This window comes from Gigantopelta aegis, chromosome 8 (genome assembly GCF_016097555.1).
Source record: "Gigantopelta aegis isolate Gae_Host chromosome 8, Gae_host_genome, whole genome shotgun sequence".
NCBI classification, from domain to species: Eukaryota; Metazoa; Mollusca; class Gastropoda; order Neomphalida; family Peltospiridae; genus Gigantopelta; species Gigantopelta aegis.
Window position 1 is genome coordinate 8,215,339 of NC_054706.1, and position 13,396 is coordinate 8,228,734.

Here is a 13,396-nt window from a genome sequence, read left to right on the forward strand (position 1 = left end):
CTAAACTACATCACGTGTAGCAACTAAGACTATCGCCTATCACAGTCACTAGTGAACTACACCACGTGTAACAACTAAGACTATCGCCCTATCACAGTGACTGAACAACAACACGTGTAACAACTAAGCTTAGCGCCCTATCACAGTCACTAGTGAACTACATCACGTCTAACAGCTAAGACTATCGCCCTATTACAGTGACTGAACAACAACACGTGTAACAACTAAGACTAGCGCCCTATCACAGTGACTGAACAACAACACGTCTAACAACTAAGACTATCGCCCTATCACAGTCACTGAACTACACCACGTGTAACAACTAAGACTATCGCCCTAACACAGTCACTGAACTACACCACGTGTAACAACTAAGACTATCGCCCTATCACAGTCACTAGTGAACTACATCACGTGTATCAACTAAGACTACCGCCCTATCACAGTCACTAGTGAACTACACCACGTGTAACAACTAAGACTATCGCCCTATCACAGTGACTTAACAACAACACGTGTAACAACTAAGACTAGCGCCCTATCACAGTGCCTGAACTACATCACGTGTAACAACTACCACAGTGACTGAACTACATCACGTGTAGCAACTAAGACTATCGCCCTATCACAGTCACTAGTGAACTACACCACGTGTAACAACTAAGACTATCGTCCTATCACAGTGACTTAACAACAACACGTGTAACAACTAAGACTAGCGCCCTATTACAGTGCCTGAACTACATCACGTGTAACAACTAAGAATATCGCCCTATCACAGTCACTAGTGAACTACACCACGTGTAACAACTAAGACTATCGCACTATCACAGTGACTGAACTACATCACGTTTAGCAACTAAGACTATCGCCCTATCACAGTCACTAGTGAACTACACCACGTGTAACAATTAAGACTATCGCCCTGTCACAGTGACTGAACAACAACACGTGTAACAGCTAAGACTAGCGCCCTATCACAGTGACTGAACTACATCACGTGTAACAATTAAGACTATCGCCCTATCACAGTCACTAGTGAACTACATCACGTCTACCAGCTAAGACTATCGCCCTATCACAGTGACTGAACAACAACACATGTAACAACTAAGACTAGCGCCCTATCACAGTGACTGAACTACACCACGTGCAACAACTACCACAGTGACTAAACTACATCACGTGTAGCAACTAAGACTATCGCCTATCACAGTCACTAGTGAACTACACCACGTGTAACAACTAAGACTATCGCCCTATCACAGTGACTGAACAACAACACGTGTAACAACTAAGCTTAGCGCCCTATCACAGTCACTAGTGAACTACATCATGTCTAACAGCTAAGACTATCGCCCTATTACAGTGACTGAACAACAACACGTGTAACAACTAAGACTAGCGCCCTATCACAGTGACTGAACAACAACACGTGTAACAACTAAGACTATCGCCCTATCACAGTCACTGAACTACACCACGTGTAACAACTAAGACTATCGCCCTATCACAGTCACTAGTGAACTACATCACGTGTATCAACTAAGACTACCGCCCTATCACAGTGACTGAACAACAACACGTGTAACAACTAAGACTAGCGCCCTATCACAGTGACTGAACTACACCACGTGTGACAACTAAGACTGGCGCTCTATCACAATGACTGAACTACACCACGTGCCACAACTAAGACTATCGCCCTATCATAGTGACTGAACTACATCACATGTAACAACTAAGACTATCGCCCCATTACATGTGACTGAACTACATCACGTGTGACAAATAAAACTAGCGCCCCATCACAGTGACTGAACTACATCACGTGACAACTAAGACTATCGCCCTATCACAGTGACTGATGAACTACACCACGTATAACAACTAAGACTAGCGCGTTATCATAATGACTGAACTACACCACGTGTGACAACTAAGACTGGCGCTCTATCACAATGACTGAACTACACCACGTGCCACAACTAAGACTATCGCCCTATCATAGTGACTGAACTACATCACATGTAACAACTAAGACTAGCGCCCCATCACATGTGACTGAACTACATCACGTGTAACAAATAAAACTAGCGCCCCATCACAGTGACTGAACTACATCACGTGACAACTAAGACTATCGCCCTATCACAGTGACTGATGAACTACACCACGTATAACAACTAAGACTAGCGCCCTATCATAATGACTGAACTACATCACGTGACAACTAAGACTAGCGCCCTATCACAGTGACTGAACTACACCACGTGTGATCACTAAGACTAGCGCATTGTCACAGTGACTGAACTACACCACGTGTGATCACTAAGACTAGCGCCCTATCACAGTGACTGAACTACACCACGTGTGATCACTAAGACTAGCGCCTTGTCACAGTGACTGAACTACACCACGTGTGATCACTAAGACTAGCGCCCTTCCACAGTGACTGAACTACACCACGTGTGATCATTAAGACTAACGCCCTATCACACTGACTAAACTACACCACGTGTGATCATTAAAACTAACGCCCTATCACACTGACTGAACTACACCACGTGTGATCACTAAGACTAGCGCCTTGTCACAGTGACTAAACTACACCACGTGTGATCACTAAGACTAGCGCCCTTCCACAGTGACTGAACTACACCACGTGTGATCATTAAGACTAACGCCCTATCACACTGACTGAACTACATCACGTGTGATCACTAAGACTAACGCCCTATCACAGTGGCTGAACTACACCACGTGTGATCACTAAGACTAACGCCTTGTCACAGTGACTGAACTACACCACGTATGATCACTAAGACTAACGCCCCATCACAGTGGCTGAACTACATCACGTGTGATCACTAAAACTAGCGCCCTATCATATTGACTGAACTACACCACGTGTGATCACTAAGACTAACGCCCTATCACAGTGGCTGAACTACACCACGTATGATTATTAAGACTAACGCCCTATCACAGTGGCTGCACTACACCACGTGTGATCACTAAGACTAACGCCCTACCACAGTGGCTGAACTACACCACGTGTGATCACTAAGACTAGCGCCCTATCACAGTGGCTGAACTACACCACGTGTGATCACTAAAACTAGCGCCCTATCAGTGACTGAACTACACCACGTGTGATCACTAAAACTAGCGCCCTATCAGTGACTGAACTACACCACGTGTGATCACTAAAACTAGCGCCCTATCAGTGACTGAACTACACCACGTGTGATCACTAAAACTAGCGCCCTATCAGTGGTTGAACTACACCACGTGTAATCACTAAAACTAGCGCCCTATCAGTGGTTGAACTACACCACGTGTGATCACTAAAACTAGCGCCCTATCAGTGACTGAACTACACCACGTCCCACAACTAAGACGTTACATACTGTACATTTGTTGCGAATTGAATTACATTTTTAAAAATCCAGGTTGTTTGCTAGCTTGAAGCTATATGAAAATTATAAATCGGATTATTTGAACAATGCCCCGGGGGTGGGGATTAAGTGGCCATCCATGCAATGAAAAAGTATTTTCAGTAGGAGCTTATACGTCATCTCTGGCGGCTGTAGACAGTGTGTATGATATTTAAATGAAACACAAATTCCAAGAGTAACCTACTGTTGGATTCTCATGAGTTCTTGGGATCGGAAAGTAGGGTTATGATAGAGACGATGGAGCATTGTATCGAACCTCATGAGCAGACCTGTGCCAGTCAGTGCTCTGTTACAGGTATATCAAAGACCATAAAATGTGCTGTCCTGTATATGGGAAAGGAATGTAAAATACCATTTGCTGCTAATTATAAGTTGTAATAATGAATAGCATATATTATAGAAGACCACCGTTATTTGTGAATCTTCAGCTGAGATTTATGCACGCCTGCCCTTGGCATCCCAAATGCCTACCTATGTTTAATAAATAAAGAAAGATACAGGTATTTTGAGTCTCAAGGAAATTACAAACAGACTCATTTTAAATATGTTTACTTTGATTGAAAACATATTTTATTGCATAAACAACAAAAGAATTGGGCACAAGTTTGCCAACTATACAATATAATGGCGACAATTACTATGGCGATAATAGTAATATATACATCATATAAAATGTGTATACAAATGTATTTTAATAACAATCAAACTGAGGAAAAGAGGGTATTGTGTACAAGAGAATTTAGAAAGAAACTAGACAAAAAACAAAGAAGTACACGTGCCTTCAAACCATTAGACCATTTTAATCAAAGCGATGTGTTTCTTTGATAAATGTTTGAACACAAATATTTGTTTTATTATATAGATCATTTCGACCATATAAAAGTAGTTGTAAATTTATTGGTTGTACATGTTGTAACGAGTTCAAAAGAACCTGCCTCTGTTGCTCATATGTTTTACATTGAAAACAAATAGTGAATACTGTTTTCTGTATAGTATCCACAGTTACACGAAGGATCTGTTGTAAGCCTACATCTGTAAAGATCTGCATTTAAGGTACTGGGGGCGGGGGGGGGGGGGGGGGGGGGGGGGGGGCGGGCGGAATTTAGCTCAGTCGGTTGAATGCTCGCTTGAGGTGCTTGAGTCACAGGATCGAACCACCTCGGTGGATCCATTCAACTCATTGTTTTTTCTCGTTCCAGCCAGTGCACCACAACTGTCTGTGGGAAAGTGCATATAAAAGATGCGTTTCTGCAGAAATAAACATGTAGCGGGTTTCCTCTGATGACTACGAGTCAAAATTACTAAATATTTGACATCCAATAGCCGATTATTAATTAATCAATGTGCTCTAGTGGTGTCGTTAAACAAAACAAACAAACTTTAAGGCACTATACCCATGTCGCAATCTTGTGTGTAATATATTTTCTCTTCGTTTCCCGCACCAAAAGTATGTTTAAACCACATCTACCGTTGGCGTTACTGCTTTTTTTAAAAGATAATATAGTTACAAAGTTTTTAATTACTGGATTTAAATTATTCCAAATATTAATTTTTTAATAAATAAATGAAGATTTTAATAAAATTGTTATCGAAAACGGTGTTGATATGCTTTCCCGACTTTTTAACATGTACGGATCTCTTTGTTCTACACTTTCTGGAATACAACCAGTTAAGAAATCGGGAGCCAATCTTTTCAATATTTTAAACATAGTGAATGATGTTTTTGCTTTTCTTCTTTCACTTTATAAACTTTATACATAACGAATTATGTGAGGCAAATGTGAGCATGCCAGTGATTACTCTAGCTGCTTCTAACTGTACTTTTTTCAAATGTATCTGTATCTAATTGAGAACAACCAAGTTTAGTTAAATGTTACTTCCATCATGTGTCCATACTGCATGATTGTGGGTGCATTTTGGACACTGTTCACACCCATACAAACCACACCCATGCGAGATTGGCGGATATCGCACATATATTTATGAAAACGTTGCTCATCAAACCTTAAAAAAAACCTTCATTTGAATAAATTTTTAGCAATTCAGTTTTTCACAAAATGAGCTTGTTTGAATATTCAGAAAACCTGGTGTATGAATACCAAGCCTCATTGCAGCTAAACTGTTTGCACTGCGGGTGAAAAACCAATTGTCATTTTTTAAAATATCGCCTTGGCTATCACTAAGCTTAAGAATTAACTTCCTATTCCAAATAATTGGCCTTCAAACGTGGATCTGTGCAAAACCAACATGCGAACTCTTTGCGTAACGTTACACAAGGGAGCTAACTGTATACTGCAACCTATAGTAGGGCCCATCCTCGTCGTTAATTGGGGAGGGACATAGCCCAGTGGTAAAGATCCCCGTCGGCGGGCCCATTGGGCTATTTCTCGTTCCAGCCAGTGCACCACGACTTGGTATGTGCTATCCTGTCTGTGAGATGGTGCATATAATAGATCCCTTGCTGCTAATCGAAAAGAGTAGTCCATGAAATGGCAACAACAGGTTTTCTTTCTCAATATCTGTGGTCCTTAACCATATAACCGTAAATAAAATGTGTTGAGTGCGTTGTTAAATAAAACATTTTATTTCCTTTCCATTTCGTATTTAATTTTCCAGATGAAGAATATTGGCAGACTGATAGCCGCTCATTAAATGCCAAGTTAGATTGTTTTCCAAGCGCGCGGAGGAATAGGATTTAGTTCAATGGGTAGAGCGTTCGTCTGAGGTGCTTCAGTGGTAGGATCGAATCCGTTCAGTGGTCTCATTCTTTAGGGGAGGTTTGGAGGGGATCGTAAAAATAAAAAAATAAAAAAGGTATATAATAAAATTATAGCTGTCGCAAAATTTAGGGGGACGTTGTTGCTAGTCATTTTGGTGTTCATTGGTGTTCATCAGAAAACTATGCAGTGTCTGCGGAGATGTTCTCGACAGTTTAGGAGTACTAGGGATCTTCCATGTTTAGGGAGTCGACACGTGACATCACGTTAACAAATCGTCAATATCAAGCGGGTACACCTGTGGAATCATTTGGAAATGACAAGTTTAACATCCCAGTATACACCTGATCTAAGACCAATCAGTGGAAGAACTGTAGGCAGATGTCGAGCACTGGCTGGAACGAGAAATAGCCCAATAGGCCCACCATTAAATTAATAGAGAATAATACATGAGTGGCCGTTAAATACCATTTATCTCACGAGTTGTGAGATAAATGATATCTAACGGACACGAATGTATTCTATTTCTTACATATCCTCACAAAACCAGGTTTTGAGCAAATTGTAACATTTTTTTGACTAAAGGTTATTCACAGCCGTTGCACTTGTAGCTGTCTTACGCTTCACAGACACACGGATGTCAAGTTAACTATACGTCACAGTCTTATCGATTTCCATCGTGTAGTTTTTCATTGGATGTATGGCATTGGTGACCTGGTCATCACCTAGGAGCAGCCAGTCTTGAAATTGTTGACACACGTACATGTGTTAACAACCACATGTAACCAAAAACAACGCATGGTTTTCTCACCAACGGGTGTGTAAGAAATTAATCAATTCATTATTGCATTCATTCGTTTTATGATTAATTCCAATTCATTCATCCATTCAATTATTAAATCCTTCAGTTGTGTTGTAAATTGTTAATGCATTCAATCATTCACTCAATCGTGTATATGGGGCGGGATGTAACCCAGTGCACCTCGACTGATATATCAAAGGCCGTGGTATGTATTATCCTCTCTATGATGTGGTGTTGTTAAACAAATAAAACTTTTTTTCAATCGTTTATTAATTATTTTCATTTATTCAACCATCAATCTGTTCATCCATCAATCTATTCAACCATCCATCTATTCATCCATCATTCCATACATCCATTCATCCATCCGTCGTCCATCCATCTATCCATTTGTCGAGACCAAGTTTTAATCTAATACTTTCAGAAGCCCACACTAACCCGGAGCTAAAGCATGTAGTCTATAATTTATCTCGTTACATCAAGTTTTAATCTAATACTGTTAGAAGCCCACACTGACCCGGAGCTGAAGCCAGTAGTCTATAATTTATCTCGTTACATCAAGTTACTTCAGTTCAATTTCACCTCGCTTAAAGCAGAAATTACCCAATGTCGCCTTCTGTGTTGTTCGTGATGGATACTTCGATTTTAAAGGCGTGAGAGACATCTTTGACCTTTTTACTTTTTTTAATCTGGCCATACTCTAAAATAACTTAAGTTCAATATTGCAGGCTTTCAACGGACGTTTTAAAAACGAAATCACTTAGTTTATTTTAACCTAACACGTCGCAACGTATCCTGCGTTAATTTGATAGTTGTTGATTCATAAATAACAAAACAGAATGCTTGTACTGTGGTGAACGTTGGACTCTCTCAACTGAGGGCACACTTTAAGAAACCTGATTATCGCGCGTTTAGTGTGTGTCTGTGTGTCTGTGTGTCTGTCCGTCTCTGTATGTGTGTGTGTGTGTGTGTGTGTGTGTGTGTCTGTCTGTGTGTACATATATATATGCGTTTATTGTGTGTATGCGTTTATTGTGTGTGTGTATATATATACACACAAACGCACACACACACACACACACACACACACACACACACACACACATATATATATATATATATATATATATATATATATATATATATATATTTCTTAAAAAAACAGTAGGGGGACCTGAAATATTAATGTTAATATATACTATTAGACCGAACATCCTAGTAAAGAACGTTCAGGTCTGTTTATCAACACACTGAAACACATTCCATACTTTGCACATGCATCACGCAGTTGCCCCGAACTCGTGTGTGGGGTGTCATTCTTGATTTTGACAATTTCCAGGAAGGTCCATTAAACACTGTGGAACATTATTTCTGTCAATCGTTTTCATTCTGTTGATCATACAGTTGTTATTGTTTTGTTTTTAGTCATTTTTATTGTTTGAATTTGCGATTTACTGATAAAAAAACCCGTCAACTTTCAAATTTCACTTCTGTCCTCAATCGTCCTTCAAGATCTTTGGTGGTCATGAAACCTACTGTAATACTGAACTGCCGGTTGTAATGTTTGCCCAGTTAATTTACTATTATCATATAACCATTCCCCACAGCTAATATACCTTACAATTTTGGCAATTGTAAATTCTTATTATAGTTACCCTACTTTTTTAAGAATATATATATATATATATGTATATGTGTATGTGTATGTGTATGTGTATGTGTATGTGTATGTGTATGTGTATGTGTATATGTATATGTGTATATGTATATATGTATATATATATATATATATATATATATATATGTGTGTGTGTGTGTGTGTGTGTGTGTGTGTGTGTGTGTGTGTGTGTGTGTGTGTATGTGTGTGTGTGTGTCTTAAACGCGGACGAAATAGGACAAGTTCATTTGATTATGTTAAATAATTAAATATACAACCGTTTCGTGAATTTGGCTCCTCGCGAGAACGTTTTACTGCTGAGTTGCATACTGCTCTTTACAACAAAAGGCAGACACACATAACATAAATACTGATATTAACGGCGCCATGTTGGAGAAGACGTTTGCATTTTGAGTGCAAATATGACGTCAATCTGCCATTCTCAATTTGTGTCGGCTCGCTGAATAAGTAGAAAAACAGACGAACTTCCTTTTCGAGTTGAATTAGTCTTTCAGATCAGCTGTCTAAGCACTTTTTTTTCTTTCTCATCGGAGTTAATTAAGGAACAAGTAGCTATGGAGACTCGGCTATATATAGGTGTAAAATATCTAGGTCATATGTTAATGAAGATTCCTATCACAGGATGTTGGAAGGTACTCTGTTTTTCTCTTTTTTTCTAAAAATATAATCATGTTTTGCTTTTTTAGTGTTAGAAATCGTTTCTATCCCTAAATTCGTTGATTTTGTTTTTTTGTTCTCGTTCTGATTAATGCTCTACGACTGGTATATTAGAGGCTGTCGTATGTGCTGTACCATAGATTGTTGTTCAGTGCAAGCAACGCTACATATTGCTGTTGTTGGATAAAAGTAACTGATGTGACAACAGATCCATGTTTACGAACCTTTGATGCTGGTATGCAGCTTGTTACCTTTTTAAATGGTGTGATAGCGTACAAATCCCAGTGGTAAAGCGCTCGTCTGATGCGCAGTCAGTCTGGGATCGATCCCCGTCAGTGGGTTCACTGGGCTATTTCTCATTGCAGTGCTCCACAACTGGTGTAACAAAGGTCGTGGTATGTTCTATACCGCTGGTGTTATGCTGCATATAAAAGATCCCTTGCTGCTAATCGGAACGTGTAGCCCATAGCGTGGCAACAGCGGGTTTCCTCACTCATTATTTATGTGGCTAATAACTACAGATCAGACGCCGCGTGGACGTATTTAGAATGTGTTGGGTGCGTCGTTAAATAAAACATTCTTTCCTTCCTTCCCTTTTAAATGGTGTCCGGCTGCTAAAAAAACAAAACAATTGGCGATTTTTGTCTATTGTATTCTGCCAGATTGATATCTTATTGAATGATTCAGCAACATGTCGACCCTCCACGGTTTGGGGGGATATGTGTAGAATTTGATAAACCTAGCCCAATCCCCAACGCTTATTTTCAGATACTCGAAACGTTAGCCACATTTTAAAGAATCCAAAGATAGGAGAGTGAAAATATAAAACCTGAAGAACAAAAAAAACCCCACTAATTACTGATTGAATATATAATGAGAGGGAGTACATGGCGAATTTAACTAACGTAACGTCATTTTGTGTTGGGGTGGACAAACCGCCATCCGTGATCAAGACCGTATCTCTGCACAATGCAGAGTCGAATGGGTGGTGAAATGTGGATTCCACTTGCCCCCCCCCCCCCCCATTCCCCCCACCGCCGACCGGTTTAGTTACGGTGAAATGGCACATGACAGAATTTCTTGGATAATTGGAAAGGTAAGGACGTTTTTTATACGACACCTACAGCCCATCCGACATTACTAGATTTGTTAGCAACAACGGACTTTTATATGCAGATTCACACAAACTGGAAAACACACACTTTGATATGCCAGTCGTGGAGCACTCGTTGAACGGAAATAAAATAATGTCAACCCAAGAGATTCAAATTTAATTTGATGCTGTGGAGGTTGGGATTGGGTTTTTTGTGGGGGTTTTTTGTTTGTTTGTTTTGGGGTTGTTGTTTTTTGTTGTTGTTGTTGTTGTGGGGTTTTTTTTTGGGGGGGGGGGGGGGGTAAACAAGTACATGAACAGAAAAATCTAAAATATTTTGTCATCACCGACTTTTGTGGTGTATTGCTGGTAGGTAGTGGGTTTGCATCACTAATCACTGTCCTCGACAGCGTGATTGAACCGTAATTGGATAGATATAAGCACAAAAATAATTATAAACAAACAGACAAACAACAATATATTTTGTCATATTTATTTTGTTTATAAGAAACGTAACTGGTGTAAGTACACCTATCGGTAGTAAGAATTAAAAACAAAGAAGTAAATTGTTTGTGAGAAATGTTATTATGAAAAAATTTCAACATGACAATTTCTAAGGAAATAATTAGAAATTCTACCTGTACGAAAAAGAAAAAATACGATGGACAGTATTAGAATTCGCTGACAATAACGGATGGCGAATGTACAGTTCCCAATCTCGTAATGATTATCGGCTTCGTTTGGATTGTTGGTTTTTCTCACAACCCTTCCAAGCTCATTACTTTAAATGCTCTCCGTTTCACATATCTACGTCATTGGTATTTAGATTCAGATATTTTGAGATATCTATCACGTCTCCGTTATATATATATTAAAAAATCAAAATCTTTAGTTATCAGTCCACCAGAGTGAAATCGTCATTCGCAAAAATCACTTTAGTCGTGACATTCACTGTCAGTTCAATTCTTTATTACCATAAACAGAATATCTGGTTTCTACAAGCAGTGAATGTAATACAGTCGTGACAAAGTAATGGCTAGTCGAGAATGTAAATACATAAATTAAAATCGCAGACCCCAGTTTCAACTCTTGGTATTAACACTAAGTTTGGTTAATCTACAAACCTTTAACATATTTGGTTAAGGTTACAACAGGAAGAAACAAGAGTCTGTGGCTTGAAACCGGGGAATATCCCTCAATATTAGACTAGACCTAGTCTCCATAACCGTTACTTTTCAGAGGTACATGCGTTAAAAAATATGTAAAATGCATTTAAATGGTTTTAGAATCACCAGAATGGCCAGAAACACTTCAAATGTACGGTAACGGATAATCGAAACAATACAATTTAAGTGATATCTCATTTCAATTGTCTAAAACGGTTGTAATTTAGTAAAAAAAAAAAAAATAATAATATGCCGCAGTATCTAAAAACTAGGGTCTGTCACTTTAAAAGTATGATCTATTAATTAACCAATTACAAAATGTCGGCACCTAAAGGCTTTAACCAAATACGTTCCAAAATTAGAAAGCGCTTTTTGTTTTCCATTTGAACAATTCAAAGGGACATTCCTGAGTTTCTGCAATTTTTAAGATGTTATCGACTAACAGAGACTTTTTGACGATTGTAATTACATATCAAATATATTTTTTTGCATAAAATATTAGTGGCTGTATATTAAAAGTGTTTTTGATCGTTCTACTATTTGTACTAGGTTAAATTTCCTTTTATTTCCTAAAATATATTTTTTCGTACGTACGAAATTATTTGAACACAAAATCCAGTTTGGGCTTCTTACAAATATTAAGACGACCAGAAACACATTGAATATACAGACACTGATATTCTAAACAAGAAAATATATTTAAGATGTAAGTTTAATCGTAGAAATATTTTATTTGTCGGAAACATCTTACAATGCAGCAAACTCAGGCATGTCTCTTTAAGCAACTGAATAAATTTAAACAGAATGTCTAGTAGCGTTTTATATGTATTTTCCGTATATAACTAAATGCAGCTAGCACCATAAGACAAAACAATATATTCATCCTCAACATTTCCACTATTACATAATATACAAGTTTACTCCGATATATTAAAGGAACTGTCCTCAATTTGTTGTCATTAAGATTATGCCAACAAACTGTATATGAGGCAGGATATGATCTCCTTTCGTGAACACCTGATATAATCAGTTTTTACAGTGATTCATGAGTGCATGCTATCACAGCTGCATATATTCCACTGAGCTCTATTATGTGCAGGTTTAGGTTTTCTCAGCTAGTTTTGGAAGTGGCAGTCCTCCTACGGGAGGTGCAAGAGGGATGAAACATCCTGTTACGTATCTCCTGTGGGAGAGGCAGTCCTCCTACGGGAGGTGCAAGAGGAATACACATCCTGTTACTTATCTCCTGTGTGAGTGGCAGTCCTCCTACGGAGGTGCAAGAGGATAAAACACCCCGTTACGTAACTCCTGTGAGTGGCAGTCCTCCTACGGGAGGTGCAAGAGGGATGAAACATCCTGTTACGTAACTCCTGTGTGAGTGGCAGTCCTCCTAGGACTAGCACCCGGTAGTGGATAGTAGAAGCAATCACGACTCTTTTCGACTTTGCCTCGTAATATGGTACGGCCATCTGCTTTAAACGCGCTCTGTCACAGATGGTTGACTTAATTATTTACTCAACAAGGTATTATATGACAATATATACATTTGATTTGTACCTAAAAGTACTTTATTAAACCATCTACATAACCACCATATCACACTTATTATTGATATTTTATAAAAATAATTGAATTGTGGGTACGGTCCATAATTCTGAGAAAAATAACGGCTATTTGGAGAACAGAGGTGTGACGTATTATTTGGAGACAAGTGTGGGGCATTCCCCGAATAATCGCAGTGCCAAAACGATTTACCAAGCTCGTGTAACGAGAAAATAAGTTATTAAAAAAAACCCCAAAAAACATGTACTGAAAGATAATA